This window comes from Rutidosis leptorrhynchoides, chromosome 1, assembly GCF_046630445.1.
Source record: "Rutidosis leptorrhynchoides isolate AG116_Rl617_1_P2 chromosome 1, CSIRO_AGI_Rlap_v1, whole genome shotgun sequence".
Classification (NCBI taxonomy): domain Eukaryota; kingdom Viridiplantae; phylum Streptophyta; class Magnoliopsida; order Asterales; family Asteraceae; genus Rutidosis; species Rutidosis leptorrhynchoides.
The window spans coordinates 525,220,459-525,243,321 of NC_092333.1; positions in this window are offsets into that span (position 1 = coordinate 525,220,459).

Below are 22,863 nucleotides of genomic sequence, written 5' to 3' on the forward strand. Positions count from 1 at the left end.
CTGTATGGTCATATAAGTGGTCGGACGCAACATTGTCCTTGTTAGGAGAAACAATGAGGATCGCCCTTAGGGTTTTTTTGATCTGGCGCGAGATCCGGTTTTCGACCACGCTATACAATCACCGCTCTCTCACGGTTTACACTCGTTTTTGGTACAAGTGACCTACAAGTTAGCTTACTAAACTAGTAGGATTTTCACTCAAATAATTGAATGATGGAGCAACTTCAAAGACTATTAATAATTTAAAATGTAAACCAACATTTATTTTCTAGATTTTAAGACCATAATGTGTATAACGTGGTTTTTGGGCTTTTAATCGTTTTTAAGGCTTACATGAAAATTTTAAAATTTTATAATAAACGCCTTAATTTTTGTGAAACGAGTTCCCAATAAATTACGAGTTCCCGATAAATTTCTATTCCCCACCCCACACTTGAGATCATGCAAGGCCCTCATTGCATGAAATCACAAAAAGGATTAAATTTAGAGGGCAAAGTGATAGGGTGATTGTAGAAATTTTCAATTTTTAACCTGTAAATCGTGGAATATGTAGACGGATGCCGCTGAACTTACTGCCAGCATAAGAGCATCGTCCATTCCACGATTATCATCATACACATATCATAATATCAAATGTCGCTGAACTTAATGCCAGTCTTTGAAGTTCAATCATGCTGCACAAATAAACAAACCACACAAAGCATATAAAAATAACGGTGTTTTTACAACCACATCCGTTTATCAAACCACACCATTAGTACATTATTACAAACCGAAAATATCTCAAAACACATCACACAAATTAAATTGTCTCAAAACAAAGTACAAAATGATCCAATAGGCACGCAGGCCTAGTTATCAAACGGCCAAAAATAATTACCCGAACCATCTCTGTACGGGCGTCCCTGTGGATATTGCTGCTCAAATCTGTTCCGAGCATCCTGCAACGCAGCGGTATTATCATAAATCGGGTGAGGCGGAGGTGGGTTTTGAGGATCTGTGTAATATTGGGGTGTCAGACGTGTCGTCCCATAGTACTGCTCGGGGTTGGAATAAAACAACTCTGAGTTATGGTTATTCCAATCAATACCATAACTCATCCATCCCTGATCGTGCACTTGAGCAATCTGTCGTTGCTCCATTCGCTGCTGACTATCCCACATTCGATCGTTGTGTATCCTTTGTTCGTTCGGGCTCAACCTCATGTTATTAACACTACCAACCAAACTGTCCCAACTTGATTGGGACGGATGCCACGGAACCTGTTCACCAACATTAGTCTGTGCCTCCATTTCCGCCTCCTCTTCCTGCCGCTGCTCTTGCTGAACACCACTGCCACTTGCGTCACCTGCACCAACTGCCACAAAAGGCACCAAATGCCCATTTCTATCTTTCATAATGATTTCAGCATTAATATAAAAAACCTTTTTTAATGGTTTCATTACGCTCGTGTACTCCTGTAATCTACTGAAATCAATGTTAAAATGTCGGGCAATTCGGGTGATGTAGTGGCCTCCCAGAAGTGGCTTCCGTAGCCGTGTCTCAGTCGCAATGGCAAGGAAATAATTACCGATTAGCCCAGGAATGTCGGTATAGGAACCCCGCTTGATTTGATCCATAATCCACAAATCTAATGTTTTCACCTTCTCATTACCCTCAATCCTCGCATTAAACGTGCATGCGATGAGTCGATGAAGCAGCCTATCATCCCGGGCTGCGATTTCGTTGTACCTGTGCTTGATTGATCTAAAATGTGCAGGCGCAATATTTGGCTTACAAATTCTGCGCCAATAAGAGGTGTCATCAAAAACATGCCGGCCAACGTAATCAGAAGCCCGCAAATATTCACCTAACTGATTATCGGTGAATTCCTCAAAAATTCCCAGAACTCTACAAAGCTGTAAACTGCTTATACCCCTATCTTGGCCCCCGAGACGAAACTGTAGAAACTCATTCGATAAATAATCGCTGACATTGTTAAACCGCATGGTAGAGTAAAATTCTTTAAGCAGCACCGGATAGATTGGTTCATTGATGCTAAAAACCTGTTCCCAAACGTGGGTGACTACTCTACCGTAAGGAATGGAGAGTAAATTAGAAACATGTCGGCGCATGCCCGCTTCTTCCAATGGCCCCCAGAAAAAATACCAAGTGGCATTAATCGGCCTGCGGTTTATTCTCTCAAATGTTTCGGTGTAGTCTTCGTCGTTCTGAACCTGTGTTAACCAAACTCGAGGATCATTTAGATCCTCCTCCTCTTCTTCTCCGGAAGACGATGATGAATGATGTTGTTGTTGTGGTGGTGGTGGTTGTCGTGGAGGAGCCAAACCTGCTGTCCTTCCTCTTTTTGCCGGTCCTCCTCTGCTTGATTGTCCCTGCAAAACATTATACACCAAACCAAAAGAACATAGAAACCGTTGTGTTAATGTTAGCTAAAAACATAACCGAGTAGCAGGAGAACTTCATCATTCAATTCCTAGTTCAAAAGCATTATGATTCATTTAAACGAAAGTGCATGTTCACAATTTTAAACCAAAGTCAACCAAAGTCAACATGAATTCGTTAATACACCTTCAAAAAAATTGAAAATCACAACTTAACAAAGTAGCACAAACTTAGGACCTAAAGGATTCAAGTATGTTGTGTCATAGGTCATAGCATTTAACCTTGCATACTAATCATATTCATCACAAATCATAGTGCAATTTTCACAATTTTTTTTTTTTTATCTCAAATGACCATCTTAACACATACATTATGGCATTCCATTCCCTTATTTGATTCAACATGACCTTACAAATGAAAAACAAGCATACACATTTCATAAATTCATTATAATTCATCATATGCTTAGAAATTTACTAATATTAAAAAAAAATGACCCGGCCAAATTGACATCAACATCACCAACACAATCATGTACTTCACAAGAATCATAAACATCATACATAAACTCAACATCATAAATTAAGCATCCCAAATTCGGATTTAATTTCTACAAACCCTAGAATCATGAACAAACCCTTAAAAACATGTAATCTTTGCAAAATAAACACATTAAGGGCAATTAAACTACTAAGGTATGTTAATCTTAACAATAATCATGCAAATCAAACACCCCACACTTATCCTTCACCAATTTATAGATATAGACATACAATTCAAGTAATGGATAAAGAAAAGTGTAAAAATGGAGTATCCATACCAAAAAGTTCATGATTTGAAGCTTGAATTTGAAGAAGGAAACGCGAAATTGAAGTAGAAATTAGGGTTTTTGGAGAGTGGTTCGGGTTAGGGCAGAGAAAAATAGAGAAGAGTGTGTTTTGTGGATAAGAAATGAGTGGGTAAGTGTATAAAACGTATTTTTTTCTGACTCAGGGGGTCGGGACGTCATCTCGGAATGGAGGACGGCGTCTCGGTTAGTACTTTGGGACGGCGTCGAGCTAATTGAGACGGCGTCTTGATCTTAAAAGTGGGACGGCGTCTAGCTAAATGGGACGGCGTCCCGTAACACTAAAACTCACTGATCTGATTTCTCGAGTCGTTCGCGTTTCGAGGTCATACGTTAATCATTTTGTACCAAACTAAAATTTAACGTGCACACAATACAAACCTAATTACAATCGTGAACCATTCTTTTACGAGTCGTTCACCAAACTCGTCCCCGTTTTGATTTAGGCGTTTTTCTTGAAGTTGAGGCTAACCTCATCCTCAATTTCCAGGGGACCATCAACATAGTGTTTGACCCGGTGGCCATTCACTTTAAAAGTATCACCTTTCCAGTTTACCATTTCAATTGTACCATAAGGGTACACCCTTCTAACCACGAATGGTCCCGTCCATCGGGACTTAAGCTTTCCTGGTGATAACTTGAAACGGGAGTTATAAACAAGGACACGATCTCCTTCCATGAATTCTTTTGGATGTTTCAATCTTTTGTCGTGCCATTGTTTGGTTTTTTCCTTGTAAATTAGAGAGTTGTCATAGGCTTCAAGCCTCAACTCGTCTAATTCGTTTAATTGGGTCAAACGTAACCGACCCGCTTCTTGGTAATCCAAATTGCATGCCCTTAATGCCCAATGTGCTTTATGTTCAATCTCCAACGGGAGATGGCATGTTTTTCCGTATACCATACGGAAAGGAGTTGTTCCAATCGGTGTTTTGTAGGCCGTGCGAAATGCCCACAATGCATCATTTAACTTGTTTGACCACTCTTTTGGATTAGCACCAACGGTCTTTTCAAGTATGCGTTTTAATGACCGGTTGGTGTTTTATACTTGCCCACTCGTTTGGGGATGATAAGATGTCGAAATTTTATGGATTACTCCATATCTTTTCAACACCTTTTCCAATTGCTTATTGCAAAAGTGGGTGCCTCGGTCACTTATAAGAGCTTTTGGTGTGCCGAACCTAGAGAAAAGTTCCATCAAAAAGTTTACCACTACTCGGCCATCATTTGTTGGAAGAGGTTTTGCCTCCGCCCATTTAGAAACATAATCTATGGCGACAAGTATGTAGAGGTAAGAATGAGATTTTGGAAAGGGGCCCATAAAGTCAATTCCCCAAACATCGAACACCTCGCATACTTGGATGCTTTGTTGAGGCATTTCATCCCGTTTAGTTATTTGACCGGCCCGTTGGCACGCGTCACAAGCTTTACAGACAGCGTAGGCATCTTTGAATATGGTAGGCCAATAGAAACCGGCCTCGTAAACTTTCTTCCCCGTGATTTGGGGACCAAAGTGCCCACCTGTTGGACCAAGGTGACAGTCAAGCAGAATTTCAGTGCATTCCTTCCCCGAAACACACCGACGGATTATCCCATCGGGACACTGTTTAAAGAGATATGGGTGTTCCCAAAAATAGTATTTTAAGTCACTAAAGAATTTCTTTCTTTTCTGGTGTGACATACCGGTTTCTAGGAATCCACCCGCAAGATAGTTGGCAATGTCTACAAACCATGGATCATCAATTTTCTCAACTCTCATGAGATTTTCATCAGGAAAATTATCTTGGATAACTGTCTCATGTAGATCCCCAAGATTCGGGTTCTCAAGTCGAGAAAGGTGATCGGCAGCTAGGTTTTCGGCACCCTTTTTATCTTTTATATCGATGTCGAATTCTTGCAAAAGCAAGACCCAACGTATTAAACGGGGTTTAGCATCTTGCTTAGAAAGCAAGTACTTTAAAGCCGAGTGGTCTGTGTAGACAACCGTCTTTGCTAGCACCAAATAGGATCGGAATTTGTCAAACGAAAAGACGATTGCAAGGAGTTCCTTCTCGGTGGTAGTGTAATTAAGTTGGGCTCCTTGCAGTGTCTTACTAGCATAGTAAATGGGCTTGAAATGTTTTTCTATTCTTTGCCCCAAGACGGCACCAATAGCAAAGTCACTGGCGTCACACATAAGTTCGAATGGTATTGACCAATTCGGCGATATGAGAATCGGTGACTGCGTGAGCTTTGCTTTAAGAAGATTAAAGGCGGTAAGACACTCGTTCGTTAAGACAAATGGAGCGTCCTTCTCAAGAAGTTTGTTCATGGGGGTTGCAATTTTGGAAAAATCTTTAATGAACCGCCGGTAAAAACCGGCGTGCCCCAGAAAACTTCTAACACCTTTCACATTCGTTGGTGGTGGTAATTTGGCTATTACTTCCACTTTAGCCCGATCCACCTCAAGACCTGCACAAGAAATTTTATGACCCAATACAATTCCCTCTTTTACCATAAAATGGCATTTTTCCCAGTTTAGTACAAGATTTGATTCTTCACACCTAATCAACATACGCTCAAGATTTTTAAGACATGAGTTAAAAGAATCACCGAAGACTGAGAAGTCATCCATGAATACTTCCATAAAGTCTTCAATCATGTCATGAAAAATAGCTACTATGCACCTTTGGAAGGTAGCAGGAGCATTGCATAAGCCAAAAGGCATACGCCGATAGGAGAAAGTACCATAAGGACATGTAAAGGTCATTTTCTCTTGGTCCTCGGGTGCTATAGGGATTTGGAAATATCCCGAGAAACCGTCAAGAAAACAATAAAAATTCTTTCCCGCTAATTTTTCCAACATTTGATCAATGTAAGGAAGGGGAAAATGGTCTTTTCGGGTAGCATCATTTAATTTCCTGTAGTCAATGCATACCCTCCAACCCGTGATAGTCCTGGTAGAAATTAATTGGTCGTTTTCATTTGTGACAACGGTCATGCCACCCTTTTTGGGCACGCATTGGACCGGACTCACCCAAGGACTATCCGAAATTGGATAAATAAGACCCGCATCTAGGAGTTTTACAATCTCCTTCTTAACAACTTCTTGCATATTGGGGTTGAGTCGCCTTTGTCTTTGTACACACGGCTTATAGTTATCTTCCATTAATATCTTATGTGTACAATAAGAGGGACTTATACCCTTGATGTCATGAATTTTCCATGCTAGAGCCGTTTTATGGGCTTTTAACATGGAAACAAGCTTAGATTTCTCACTTACAGAGAGTTCGGATGAAATGATCACCGGGAGAGTAGAACCTTCTTGTAGGTAAGCATATTCCAAGTGATTTGGAAGTGGCTTTAGTTCCAAAACGGGAGGTTCTTCAATCGATGTTTTACATCGGTATTCATTCCCTAAATCCAACTTTCTGTACTCTTCATCATTTGGCTCATACCCGTTAGCCATCAAAGTGGTCAACATCTCCACTTCTTCCACCATTGTTTCATCTTCACCTTCCGCAAAAATGCATTCTCCTGTACCTTTCAATTCTAGAAATTCCTGCAATAACTCCGAATACGTGTCTACGGTTTGCAAATAATAACATTGATCATCAGTAGACTCGGGGTATTGCAAGGCATGGTCAACGGAAAAGGTAACCTTCATATCCTCAATACTAAGGGTCAATTTCTGCCCATGAACATCTATCATAGCTCTAGCGGTATTGAGGAAAGGTCGACCTAATATAAGAGGCACACGTGTGTCCTCCTCCATGTCTAGAATTACAAAATCAGCCGGAAATACTAGGGTACCTACTTTTACTAACATATTCTCTAAAATTCCACGAGGGAATTTAACAGAGCGGTCTGCTAGTTGGATTGCCATTCGAGTTGGTTTCAGTTCCCCGGGGTTTAGCTTAACATATAATGAATAAGGCATTAAATTTATGCTAGCCCCTAAATCCGCTAATGCTTTAATGCATTCCAAATCTCCCAGGAGACATGGTATGGTAAAACTTCCAGGATCAGCTAACTTTTTCGGTATTTTGTTCATCAAAATTGCTGAACAATTAGCATTCATGGTGACGGATGAAAGTTCTTCCATTTTCTTCCGATTAGTAAGTAAGTCTTTTAAAAACTTAGCATACTTGGGCATACCTGAGATTACATCAATGAAAGGCATGTTTATGTTAATTTGTTTAAACATATCTAGGAATTTTGACCTTTCGGCCTCTAGCCTCTCTTGTTGTTGTTTTCTTGGGTATGGGAGCGGTGGTTGATATGGTTTCACTACGGGTTTTTTCCGTTCTTCCTTTTCAACCACTTTTTCCGGCTCCTTAACCGGTTCATCATTTTGGTTCAATGGAACCCTGAAATCAGAATTTTCGGGCATTTTTGGAGCATCGTATGCTAGACCACTCCGTGTGGTGATAACATTTGCGTGCTCGTTTCGTGGGTTTTTACTGGTATCGCCCGGTAAACTACCTGGTTTCCTCTCGCTCAGTAAATTGGCTAAACCACTCATTTGTTTTTCTAAATTTTGAATTGATGCTTGTTGGTTTCTAAATTGATGTTCGTTTTTCTCGTTGGTTTGGTTTATATTTGTGACAAGCTGAGTTTGTGATGTAATTAACTTTTCCAACATACTCTCTAAATTTGACTTTTTCTCTTCCTGTTGGGGTTTTTGGTAAAAACTCGGAGTTTGTTGTTGGAACCCACTACCTGACCCTTGTTGAAAATTGGAAGTTTGACCTTGAGGGTTGTAGGGGTTGTTAAAGTTCCGGTTAAATTGGGCTCTTCCCTGAAACTGGTTATTATTTCTTTGGCTTATGAAAGCCACTTCTTCTTTTTGAGCCATGGTTAACCCGGCATCACAATCTTTTCCTAAGTGGAGACCTCCACAGTATTCACAACCTACTTTCATACTATGGATTTCCTTGGTGATTTTGTCCATGTTTCGGACAACACCATCTATTTTTATACCTAGGGAGCTTAAGTCATCATAAGCACCGGCGCTTTGGACTTGAGCATTTCGAGTAATTGGGCGTTCTTGATGCCACTCATGAGAATAATCGGCTAGTTTCTCGATTATCTCATAAGCCTCTTGCTCGGTTTTGTCCATAAGAGAACCACCGGCCGCTTGGTCAATTGAAATTCGGGTTGCTACATCACAACCTTTGTAAAAGATTTGGACCTTTTAAAAGGTATCCAAACCATGGTTTGGACAACCTCTTAGCATTTTGGAAAATCGATTCCATGCTTCGTACAGGGTTTCCATCGGCTTTTGACAGAATTGGGTAATTTCGTGTTGGAGTCTCGCGGACTTGGATGCTGGAAAATATTTCTTAAGAAATTTTTCCAACATACCATCCCACGTTTCTATCGTAGCCTCGGCCAATGAATCTAACCAACTTCGTGCTTCCCCTTGGAGTGTCCAAGGGAAAAGTCTTAATAATATGGCTTGGTCAGTTTCTGGTTTAAGTTTAAATAGAAGACATATCTCTTGAAAGAGACGAATATGTTCGTTTGCATCTTCATTCGGACCACCACCAAATTGACACCTGTTATTAATCATTTGAAGAATAGGTCCTTTTATTTCATAAGTTACCTCACCAGTGGGTGGAGTAATAGCACTACCTTGTCCGGTCCGGGTTGCTTTCATCTTTGCTGCCATTGATTGTCGTGGTACCAACGGTCTTTCTCCTTCCATTTCAAAATTTGGGGGTTGAACGGGTTTACCAAAGTCTGAATATCGAGGCTTGGTCGTACTTGATTCTGAATCAAAGGTTTCTTGCTTTGATGAAGATTCAAAAATTTCAAGTACTTCTTTTGAAATCCTACCAAGCTTTCTATCAGGTTCTGTAAACGGTGTAAGTAATGGAGATTCTGAACTTCGGGTATGTGGCATATGCGACCTATAAACTGTCAATCACACAACTAATAAAAATTATTAAACATACCGATTCTATAAGTTTAAAAAAAAATCAAATATTATTAAAAATTTAAAATAATTAAGAAACTACTTAATCACAAATCAGTTAATAATTCTATTTTGACACAAAACTGTCCCCGGCAGCGGCGCCAAAAACTTGATGTGCGAAAAGTGGTATATGAATTATCGTATGGAAAATACCGGTTTTAGAGATTGCTACACACTAACGGGCAGTGTACCCGATCGTGTAGTAGTATAGTAACTGGTTTAGTTCCGTGTATCGTTCCAAGGACAGTTATATCAGTCAAATTAGAATTAGAAACTATATTATGATTAACTAAGTGAATGAAAGTTAAAAGTACAAGTTTTATGTTTTGGTGGCTATTTAACGATTTAGCCAAATCAAAGAAGGTTAAATGTAAAAAAACAATATTTTTGTCTTTTAAGTTTATGAAATGATAATAAGTGCAAATAAAGCAAGTAAGATAGTTTTGAATTAAATCAAAGAGATGAAATGTTTATCTAGATATTTTACCCTCGGTATTGGATGTAAATTAGATATTAAGCCCTGATTGAATAATTATGTGTGTAGTTATCTAATAGGTTCACTAAAAGTTCTCTCGGATAAACACGCAAATACAATAACAAGATCAAGGGTTCCCTTTTCACTATAGTTCTTGTATTTGTAATCAAATAATTATAAGTATGCTAATCACCTAAATCGACTCGCCAAGAGTTCTCTTTAGCAAGTACTCAAACTAGAATTACTAAGCGAGGGTTCCCTATTACTTAGACCTTTTCGTTTGTGACTAGTTGATCAACAAGATTAAAGACTTGAATAACAATTGCCTTTGCGTTCGCTCTACACAATTCATTCCTATTTTGTTTAACCGTTTTAATCTAGTTTACCCCCTTGGTCCGGTTTAGCAAACAATCAATCTAAGACAAGTTGATTGTAAATCAAAATGATACATCAACAAGAGTTCTCTTTATCAACAACATATCAATTAACTAGATACAAATGATTTTAACAATAATAAGCATGGTTCTTAATTCAAGCTTCAATCTATCACGCATAATACATTCAATCAATAAGATTACATCCAATACCTTGGTTATTAATCTAGACAAACATTATAGAAACTAGCCAACAATCATGGTAACAGACAACAATACAATCAAATTATTAACTGAAATCATTGCTGAGAACAAGTAAATAACCTACAAGAACAAGAGTTCTTGGATGAAGAAGATGTTGATGGATGATGCCTTGATGTTGAGCCTCTTCAAAGAGGTTGGAATTCTCCAAAATGCTCTTCAAAATCGCCTCTAAAACTCTCTGGTGCGTAACTCCTATGAAACAGTCCCAAAACTGATGTTTTAAAGTGGAGAAATTAGGTAAATAGCAGAAAAAGTCGGGTACACCTACTTCGGGACATCGTCCTAAAAGGCAGGACGGCGTCCCGGTATAAAGATCAAGACGGCGTCTCGAATGACCATGACGGCGTCCCACTTCAAAGGGCAGGACGACGTCTAGCTATGTGGGACGGCGTCCTGCTGTACTATTTTTGACTCTTTCGTTTTCTTTTCAATATTATTTCATTTGGACAAAACCTATCATATCGGAAGCCTTGTTTTATTATTAACCAATGTCATAAATCATCGAAATTCTTTGCAAATCATTCTTCCGATACAAATTCGCGCATCTTGGCTTATCACTTGTAGATCACCTTCATTATCTTCGATTATAGAGCGTTTTAAGCGATATTGCGATAGATATATATGATGTAATTGAGCAATATCACCCTTCTTTTCCGCAATTAAAACAAGTGACCTTGTTTCCGAAAGTTGGTTTAGGACATTCACGAGCCATATGACCCGGTTGCCCACAATTGTAGCACGCATAAGAAAAACCCCTGGAAGTGCCCTTCTTCACGCTATTAACACTCTCGGAACCCTTCTTGTTCTTGTTCTTCTTGTTTGAAAAGTTAGAATGACTAGAACCTTCAAACTTTCTTTTGAAAAAAGTGAAATCGCTTTTTCTTGGAACATCCGGCTCAAAACCCCGAGCCAATTCAAATAACTCATCAAAAGACTTAGCCATACCCCGACTAATCTTGCCCCTGAACTCATTATTCAAAGTACGGTAGAAATCTTTCATTAGCTTGTGATCGTCACCCACATATTCCGGACAAAAACGAGTTTTTTCCAAAAAGGTAGACTTGAGTGTGACCAAGTCCATTGAACCTTGTTGCAAATGGTGCAACTCGTCCCGGATTCTATCAAGATAAGAAGAAGTTCGGTATTCTTTGAAGAATTCCTTCTTAAACTCCTCCCATGTCAAGTTCATGCATTGCTCTTCACCATATAAGTTGATTTTGTCGTCCCACCACAACTTGGCTTCTTCCCTCAACATACTAGAACCATACCTCGCCTTCCTTTCGGGAGGACACTCCGCGGTACGGAAAGCCCCCTCGATATCGGAAATCCAACACGTGCTTTTCAACGGATCTCGCACCCCATTAAACATCGGAGGTTGAGTATCCTTGAAATTTTTGTAGTGGAAGTCCCGCCTTCCACCCCCACCATTACCTTCACCCCCTTCGCCTCGAGGATAAATGTTTCTTGCCTCTAAAGCCTCCTCTATTGCGGCTTTCATTCGATCATTGATCATTTCGGTCACTTGTCCATCGACCGAATCTTGGAAGACCTTTCGAACGTCGTCAAGAAAATCCCTCTTTAGCCTTTTAAAGATGGCCTCAACCTTGGTCGTGAGTTCAACGTCCTCACTCGTACCTCCGTCATTGGTGTCGTGTTCATTTCTCATCTTCATTCTATAAAATGAAGTAAATTAAGCAACAAAACGAAAGGACTTAACCCATATGTATGTACATATACACCACACTACCATATCTTGCTCAACAATCGTCGTACATCGCTTGTTTGACACGATTTGAACCCGTAACAATGGTAGCTAATCATTGTTACGCGGGCACATCGCATTAACTCACTAGTACCACGTCTATCTCGCTTGACGATTTCAAATACCACACAAAATAATAGCGCATGATTAGTTCACATAAACCTATGCACTAACCAAAACCCGATCCGACCCAAAGTCCTACAAGTCCCGCATAACGCGCATACAAAAAGTCTAAGTCTAGGCGCCTATCTCAAGTCACCTAAATCCCTTAGACCATGCTCTGATACCACTTGTAACAACCCAAACCAAACCATGAACAACCCGCGTAAAAATATCAATTTTTTTTTGCTGGAACAGCATATGGCGCGGCGCTCCATATGGCCGCGCGGCGCGCCAAACTGGTCTGTCCAAAAAGTCATGAAACGCGAAAAAGATCGGCCACTTCCCGACATAGTTAGACAAAACGCTTTTAACAACATATTCAATCATGTAAAACTAACACAATTCAAACATAAAATAAGTTTTACAAAGCGGGGCCCACTTCGGCCGTTTTACGAGTTTAATACCAAATATGAGTTTCGACCATCAAAAGTTTAAGTACCAAACTACACTACGAGCATGGTGTTTGGGATTAAACTACCCAAGTCTCAGTCAAACTCCAAAAGCTAAATCCCAAAAGCGTTCTCTAACAACGACGGGATCTTTAATCCGAGATGATGCCCTTACCCTTGTCCACAACCGAACCTATAAAAAGGTAAACAACGAGAGGGTAAGCTAACGCTTAGTGAATGCAATAATTATACACATACATATATAATATACCTACTTGCAAATCACTTACTCAAACACCGCATACATGCTAGCAACACAATTAGCTTATAATCTTGAATACAAGCTAGAAATCTCCAATACCACAAGCTAGCATAGCAACGCATATAATATAATTCGAATAATATATTATGCTTACACTTACAACACAAATAACCATGGTTAACCAATCGTACAAGGGAATGGAGCTCGCGAAAACGCCATCGGTGTTCATAACATCCGTTAGGGTACTTAACACCTCGTATCACTAACCCCTAGGGTGGCACCTTAACACCTCGGTACTTCACCCCGAGTGGCATCTTAACACCTCGATGCTTCACTCATTAAGTTACGGAGTGGTGTCTTAACACCTCGACACTACACCCCTAGGTGGCATCTTAACACCTCGATGCTTCACTCATCACGTGAAACGTGGTGTCTTAGCACCTCAACACTTCACATCTCACGCTACAACAAATAGATACATTATATACCTACACATATAATTATTCCACTCACCTCAAAATCTCTTGTGAAAAGATACCCGAGCTTGCAAAACCTCAATGTAACGTACCTATCACATTATACATATTATCAATCAGAAACTCAAGTTGGGCAACCAATTCTTTCACCATTCTAAAGCCATTTTGACCCAAAGTGCAATTTCAACCCATTTGCACCCTTAACCCTAATTTTGGGTCAACTCATACCAAAACCCTAACATTAGCCAAGATAGGTTTAAAACACATTTCAAAACAAGATTTAGGCATTAATCACAAACATTAACTAACTTAGGTCCACTTTGACCCATTTGACCAATTTAAGGTCTACACACCCATTTCGGGTCATCCACTAACCCACTTAACACCCCTTTTCATATATATAAGTATGCTACTAATTCGACTAACCAATTTAAGCTCATAAACTTAAATTAATACTTTGAAACCCCTAGTTAGTCAACTTTGAGTCTACATGACCCAATTTCGCCCAAAACCCCTAATTCACTAACAAATGGGTTTTATGTGCAACACTACCCAAACCCTAACCCTTAATACAATTAAAGTAAGAAATTAGGTTTTATAACTTACCAACACAATCACCACGTAGCTAGCGACTAGATGAACGAATTTAGAACTCGCACTAAGACCCGATTCAACCTCCTTCTTCCTTTAATGGAGCTCTCTCACTCTAGAACTTCCTCTCTCTCTAGGATTTAATGGAAAGTGATAAGGTAGATGGAAATGGAGTAAATGAGACTCTAACAACTGATCCCAAGCCTTAAAGTCGGGTCCCATGTGAATTTACCAAAAAGCCCTTAAAATATCTAATTTAAAAGCAAGTGGTGGGCTGTCAGCCCGTAATGGCGTGGCGCGCCATAATTCTGTGCGGCGCGCAGATAGCCTGGGTAGAATCCTTTTCTCTTTTTAAAATATACAAAGAAACCCCACAATTCATTCAACCTAATTACACATATGTACAATGAAATATTTGGGTCTTACAGCTTGTTTTAGGCCGTATAATGATTTCTGCAAAAGGCAGACATGATCGGGGTACTGTGGATCCCGGAAGCCAGGAGGCTGATGCAGGTAAACAGTCTCAGATAAAAATTCCCGTGAAGAAAAGCGTTCTTGACATCTAACTGATGGACCGGCCAGTGTCTAGAAATCGCCAAACTAAGAACCGTACGTATGGATGCCGGTTTAAAAACCAGACTAAAAGTATCATCACAATCAACACCAACCTGCTGAATTCGACCGTTAGCAATGAGTCGAGCCTTATACCTGCTCAAATTACCGTCTCTATTATATTTATGCTTGAATAGCCACATGGAGCGAACTATGTTCGTGTCCGATGGGCGAGGCACAAGTTTCCAAGTACTGTTATTAATTAAAGCATAATATTCTTCAGTCATAGCTTGTTTCCAGTTAGGGTCGTGAAGAGCTTCAGAGTAAGTTCGGGGAATGGGAGATATGGTGGTTGTGTGAAGGTTGAGACGTTGAACCGATTTGGTGGTACCAACGCGGGAGCGAGTAATCATGGGGTGAGTGGACAGAGAAGTAGAAGAATATGTAGCCTCAGTAGGAGGAGGCTGTGGCTCCTGAATAGGGTGAGGTGGAGGTGTAGGATCAGTAGCCTCATTATAAGGGGGTCGTGGCTCCGGAATAGGATGAGATGGAGGTGTGGTGCTGGTAGCCTCAATAGGAGGAGGCTGTGTCTCCGGTGGTAGATGAAATGTTCGGGAAAACAGATTTGGAGGAGGGTCTAAAAAAATCATAGGATGGTGGTTGAGTGGGTGTCATGGAACCGAATGGGAAGCAGTTCTCATCAAAGGTGACATGTCGAGAAAGGATGATTTGTTGGTGGTAAGATCCAGACAGCGATAGCCCAGATGATTGGAGGGGTATCCAAGAAAAATACATGGAGTGGAACGAGGAGCAAGTTTGTGTGTGGTGGGAAGGTGAGGGCAGCAGAGGCAACCGAAGACTCGGAGAGTGGCGTAGTTAGGTTTTTGTTTGTAGAGACGGGAGTATGGGATATCATGATTGATGGCAGAAGAGGGAAGAATGTTAAGTAGGTAGGCTGCCATGTGGAGAGCTTCCACCCAGTAAGTGGGCGGGAGATGAGCTTGAAAAAGTAGGGTGCGAATTAGATTGTTAATGGTGCGGAGCATGCGTTTGGACTTTCCGTTTTGTTGAGAGGTGTGAGGGTAGGAGAATCGGAATTTAATACCATTAGTTTGAAGAAGTTGATGGAAAGCAGTATTATCGAATTCACCCCCACTATCACATTGAAAAGCTTTGATTTCTTTGTTGAATTGAGTGCGAACAAATGTACGAAATTGTACGAATGTGGGAAGTGCGTCAGATTTATTTCGTAAAGGAAAAACCCATAAGAAATGCGAATAATGATCAAGAAATATAATATAATATTTTAAACCACTAAGACTAGAAACAGGAGATGTCCATAAATCCGAATGGATAATATCAAAAGTAGCAGTCACATTAGAACTAGAAACAGAAAAAGGGAGTCGCACGTGTTTACCAAGCTGACAGGCATGACAAAGAACGGGGGACGGAGATTTATTACAAATAATATCTTTATTAGAAATGAGTCTTCGAAAAACATCATGTCCGGGATGTCCGAGACGTTGATTCCATGTAACAGGACTGGTGAGTAGAGCTTGTTGAGAAGAGAGTGATGTAAGTGGGTAGATGTAGTGACCCGAACTTTTCCATGTTTATATATATTAATTGAGATTGATATTTACATGATTAAATGTTTCCAACATGTTAAGCAATCAAACTTGCTAAGACTTGATTAATTGAAATATGTTTCATATAGACAATTGACCACCCAAGTTGACCGGTGATTCACGAACGTTAAAACTTGTAAAAACTATACGATGACATATATATGGTTATATATATAGTTAACATGTTTTTATTATAAGTATGTATCTCATTAGGTATTTTAACAATGAGTTATATACATAAAAATGAGACTATTAATTTAAGAAACTCGAAAACGATATATATAACGATTATCGTTATAACAACGTCTTACTAGGTACATATGAATCATATTAAGATATTGATACACTTGGTTAATTATGTTAAATGATAAGTAAATATATTATTAAGTGTATTAACAATGAAATACATATGTAAAAATAAGACTACTAACTTAATGATTTCGAAACGAGACATATATGTAACGATTATCGTTGTAACGACATTTAACTGTATATACATCATACTGAGATATATTATATATCATAATATCATGATAATATAACAATTTAACATCTCATTTGTTATAATAAACAATGGGTTAACAACATTCAACAAGATCATTAACCTAAAGGTTTCAAAACAACATTTACATGTAACGACTAACGATGACTTAACGACTCAGTTAAAATGTATATACATGTAGTGTTTTAATATGTATTCATACACTTTTGAAAGACTTCAAGACACTTATCAAAATACTTCTACTTAACAAAAATGCTTACAATTACATCCTCGTTCAGTTTCATCAACAATTCTACTCGTATGCACCCGTATTCGTACTCGTACAATACACAGCTTTTAGATGTATGTACTATTGGTATATACACTCCAATGATAAGCTCTTAGCAGCCCATGTGAGTCACCTAACACATGTGGGAACCATCATTTGGCAACTAGCATGAAATATCTCATAAAATTATAAAAATATGAGTAATCATTCATGACTTATTTACATGAAAACAAAATTACATATCCTTTATATCTAATCCATACACCAACGACCAAAAACACCTACAAACACTTTAATTCTTCAATTTTCTTCATCTAATTAATCTCTCTCAAGTTCTATCTTCAAGTTCTAAGTGTTCTTCATATATTCTACAAGTTCTAGTTACATAAAATCAAGAATACTTTCAAGTTTGCTAGCTCACTTCCAATCTTGTAAGGTGATCATCCAACCTCAAGAAATCTTTGTTTCTTACAGTAGGTTATCATTCTAATACAAGGTAATAATCATATTCAAACTTTGGTTCAATTTCTATAACTATAACAATCTTATTTCAAGTGATGATCTTACTTGAATTTGTTTTCGTGTCTTGATTCTGCTTCAAGAACTTCGAGCCATCCAAGGATCCGTTGAAGCTAGATCCATTTTTCTCTTTTCCAGTAGGTTTATCCAAGGAACTTAAGGTAGTAATGATGTTCATAACATCATTCGATTCATACATATAAAGCTATCTTATTCGAAGGTTTAAACTTGTAATCACTAGAACATAGTTTAGTTAATTCTAAACTTGTTCGCAAACAAAAGTTAATCCTTCTAACTTGACTTTTAAAATTAACTTAACACATGTTCTATATCTATATGATATGCTAACTTAATGATTTAAAACCTGAAAACACGAAAAACACCGTAAAACCAGATTTACGCCGTCGTAGTAACACCGCGGGCTGTTTTGGGTTAGTTAATTAAAAACTATGATAAACTTTGATTTAAAAGTTGTTATTCTGAGAAAATGATTTTTATTATGAACATAAAACTATATCCAAAAATTATGGTTAAACTCAAAGTGGAACTATGTTTTCTAAAATGGTCATCTAGACGTCGTTCTTTCGACTGAAATGACTATCTTTACAAAAACGACTTGTAACTTACTTTTCCGACTATAAACCTATACTTTTTCTGTTTAGATTCATAAAATAGAGTTCAATATGAAACCATAGCAATTTGATTCACTCAAAACGGATTTAAAATGAAGAAGTTATGGGTAAAACAAGATTGGATAATTTTTCTCATTTTAGCTACGTGAAAATTGGTAACAAATCTATTCCAACCATAACTTAATCAACTTGTATTGTATATTATGTAATCTTGAGATACCATAGACATGTATACAATGTTTCGACCTATCATGTCGACACATCTATATATATTTCGGAACAACCATAGACACTCTATATGTGAATGTTGGAGTTAGCTATACAGGGTTGAGGTTGATTCCAAAATATATATAGTTTGAGTTGTGATCAATACTGAGATACGTATACACTGGGTCGTGGATTGATTCAAGATAATATTTATCGATTTATTTCTGTACATCTAACTGTGGACAACTAGTTGTAGGTTACTAACGAGGACAGCTGACTTAATAAACTTAAAACATCAAAATATATTAAAAGTGTTGTAAATATATTTTGAACATACTTTGATATATATGTATATATTGTTATAGGTTCGTGAATCAACCAGTGGCCAAGTCTTACTTCCCGACGAAGTAAAAATCTGTGAAAGTGAGTTATAGTCCCACTTTTAAAATCTAATATTTTTGGGATGAGAATACATGCAGGTTTTATAAATGATTTACAAAATAGACACAAGTACGTGAAACTACATTCTATGGTTGAATTATCGAAATCGAATATGCCCCTTTTTATTAAGTCTGGTAATCTAAGAATTAGGGAACATACACCCTAATTGACGCGAATCCTAAAGATAGATCTATTGGGCCTAACAAACCCCATTCAAAGTACCGGATGCTTTAGTACTTCGAAATTTATATCATATCCGAAGGGTGTCCCGGAATGATGGGGATATTCTTATATATGCATCTTGTTATTGTCGGTTACCAGGTGTTCACCATATGAATGATTTTTATCTCTATGTATGGGATGTGTATTGAAATATGAAATCTTGTGGTCTATTGTTACGATTTGATATATATAGGTTAAACCTATAACTCACCAACATTTTTGTTGACGTTTAAAGCATGTTTATTCTCAGGTGAATATTAAGAGCTTCCGCTGTTGCATACTAAAATAAGGACAAGATTTGGAGTCCATGTTTGTATGATATTGTGTAAAAACTGCATTCAAGAAACTGATTTCGATGTAACATATTTGTATTGTAAACCATTATGTAATGGTCGTGTGTAAACAGGATATTTTAGATTATCATTATTTGATAATCTACGTAAAGCTTTTTAAACCTTTATTTATGAAATAAAGGTTATGGTTTGTTTTAAAAATGAATGCAGTCTTTGAAAAACGTCTCATATAGAGGTCAAAACCTCGCAACGAAATCAATTAATATGGAACGTTTTTAATCAATAAGAACGGGACATTTCAGTTGGTATCCGAGCGTTGGTCTTAGAGAACCAGAATTTTTCATTAGTGTGTCTTATCGAGTTTGTTAGGATGCATTAGTGAGTCTGGACTTCGACCGTGTTTACTTGAAAAATGATTGCTTAACAAATTTTGTTGGAAACTATATATTTTTAACATGTGAATATTATGTGATATATTAATCTCTTAACTCGTTTGCTATTATGTGATAGATGTCTACCTCTAGAACAAGTCCCATTGACTCACCTAATAATAATGAAGAGTCAAATGTAAATTGGAATGATTCGTGGACTGATTCACAAGTTCCCGAAGAGGAACCGGAAGAAGAGTCGGAACCGGAAGAAGAATCGGAACCGGATGAAGAAATAGAACCGGTGGGGGAAATAATAAAACGGTTAAGTAAAAGAAAATCCTCAACCAACCGACCAAGGTTAATTATGGTCAATGGTGTTTCCGCCAAGGAAGCAAAATATTGGGAGGATTACCAATTCTCCAATGAATCGGATTCCGACGAGAATTCCGATGATGTTATAGAAATTACCCCAACTGAATTTAAAAAGGCAAAAGAAAATAATAAGGGAAAGGGCATAAAAATAGAGAAATCTAATTCCAACCCCGATGAACTTTATATGTATCGTCAACGCCCGAAGTCCTTAAGTTGTAACAATGACCCGGGAACCTCTAAACCACCAGGTTTTTCTAAACCAATGTGGACAACGACAGCTCGTATTAGGGGAACATCATATATCTCTAGAAACTTGGCAAAACGAACCAAAACCGAAGAAGAAGAAACGAGCGAGTCGGAATAAGATAGTTGTATTCGTGTGGTGTAATATATGTAATATAGTGTTCTTATGCTTTATGATATATGTAAAAATTGCTTGTATTAATAAGTATTTTTTTATGAATCTAACTCTTGTCTATTTTACAGTTTAAAAACACAAAATGGATAGACAACCCAATATTTTAAGAGACCTACCCGGAGACATGATTGATGAAATCTTGTCTAGAGTCGGCCAGAATTCCTCGGCACAACTATTTAAGGAGAGATCAGTTTGTAAGACATTCGAAGAACGTTCCAAGAATGTCTTGGTTTATAAGAGACTTTCGTTTGAAAGATGGGGGATATCACATTGGGAAACCCATAAGTTACGATGTGTTTACTTTGACGCATATATTGCGGGGAACCCAAATGCTATTTTACGCAACGGGTTAAGAAATTATTTTGACTCAATATATCCGAATATTGGACTTCGTGATTTAGAAAAAGCGGCTAACATGCAACATAAAGAAGCATGTTATGCTTACGGATTAGTAATGTTCGCTTCTCACCAAAGTGAGAACAAGAACATCGGGCTACAACTATTAAACAAAACGTTTCCACAAGTGACGGAGTCGGTAATTGGGGTAAGAAATGAGGTTTTTAGATTATTACGGGACTGTTGGACATTACGTAACCCTCGTCCCTTTGACGACGTTACAACACGCTGTCTTATCAACGGCCATAACAGTTATGTTGCACAAGACCAAGGATGGGAAGCAGTCCTAGTAAAACCAGAATGCATGACTTGTTTCTGGACGTATGAATTACGTGTCTTTATTGCCTTTGCTGAACGACTTGTGTACTAGCTAGAATTATCTTCACAACTATCTTGTATCAAAGTTATTGTGTACTATATTTCATGCTTTATGTAAAATAAGCGGTATTGTAAGTTTGTAAAATATTGTATAAAAGTTTGAACGCGAAATATTATTATAATCAGTTTTTCATATAGAATTGTAGTAGTTGAATTGTATATTAGCTACTAAGTATGAACTTAACGGGTAGGTACTACCCGAATTTAAACTTATAAAACGCTAATATGAAGAAAAAGATTTTATAAATGAGTTCATATTATGCTACGAAATACCATTAACTACTCTTAATATTCTGTATGATTAACTTGTTCCATTTGACTATTTTGAAGGAAATGGCACCGACTACTCGACACACCGTGAATATGAATGAAGAGGAATTCCGTACTTTTCTAGCTTCAAACATAGCCGCAGTACAGGCTGCGCTACATACCAACACTAACCTTGGATCTGGCAGTACAGGAAATCGTGTAGGATGCACCTACAAAGAATTCACTGCCTGCAAACCTTTGGAATTTGATGGAACCGAAGGACCGATCGGATTGAAACGGTGGACCGAGAAGGTCGAATCGGTGTTTGCCATAAGTAAGTGTACTGAAGCGGACAAAGTGAAGTACGCTACGCATACCTTCACAGGTTCTGCGTTAACATGGTGGAATACCTATCTAGAGCAAGTGGGACAAGATGATGCGTACGCACTACCGTGGTCAGCATTCAAGCACTTGATGAACGAGAAGTACCGTCCCAGAACCGAGGTCAATAAGCTCAAGACAGAACTTAGAGGGTTACGAACCCAAGGATTTGATATTACCACGTACGAAAGACAATTCACAGAATTGTGCCTATTGTGTCCGGGAGCATTCGAAGATGAGGAAGAGAAGATCGACGCGTTTGTGAAAGGATTACCGGAAAGAATCCAAGAAGATATAAGTTCACACGAGCCCGCCTCCATACAACAGGCATGTAGAATGGCTCACAAACTCGTGAACCAAATTGAAGAAAGAATTAAAGAACAGACTGCTGAAGAGGCCAATGTGAAGCAAGTCAAAAGAAAGTGGGAGGAAAACGGTGATAAGAATCACCAATACAACAACAACAGCAATTACAACAATAATCGCAACAATTATCCCAACAATCGCAACATCAATCGCAACTACAATAAACGGCCCAACAACAACAACAACAACAACAACAACTACTACAACAATCATCCCAACAACAATAAAAATCGCAACAACAACAACAATCAGAAGCAGCTATGCCAAAGGTGTGAAAAGAATCACTCGGGGTTCTGCACCAAATTTTGCAACAAGTGTAAAAGAAATGGTCATAGCGTGGCGAAGTGTGAGGTCTACGGACCAGGGGTTAATAGAACGAAAGGAACAAATGGTGTCGGAACGAGTAATGGCGGAGCAAGTAGTGTCGGAGCAAGTTATGCCAATGTAGTTTGTTATAAATGTGGAAAACCGGGCCACATTATTAGAAATTGCCCGAACCAGGAGAACACGAATGGACAAGGCCGTGGAAGAGTTTTCAATATTAATGCGGCAGAGGCACAGGAAGACCCGGAGCTTGTTACGGGTACGTTTCTTATTGACAATAAATCTGCTTACGTTTTATTTGATTCGGGTGCGGATAGAAGCTATATGAGTAGAGATTTTTGTGCTAAATTAAGTTGTCCATTGACGCCTTTGGATAGTAAATTTTTACTCGAATTAGCAAA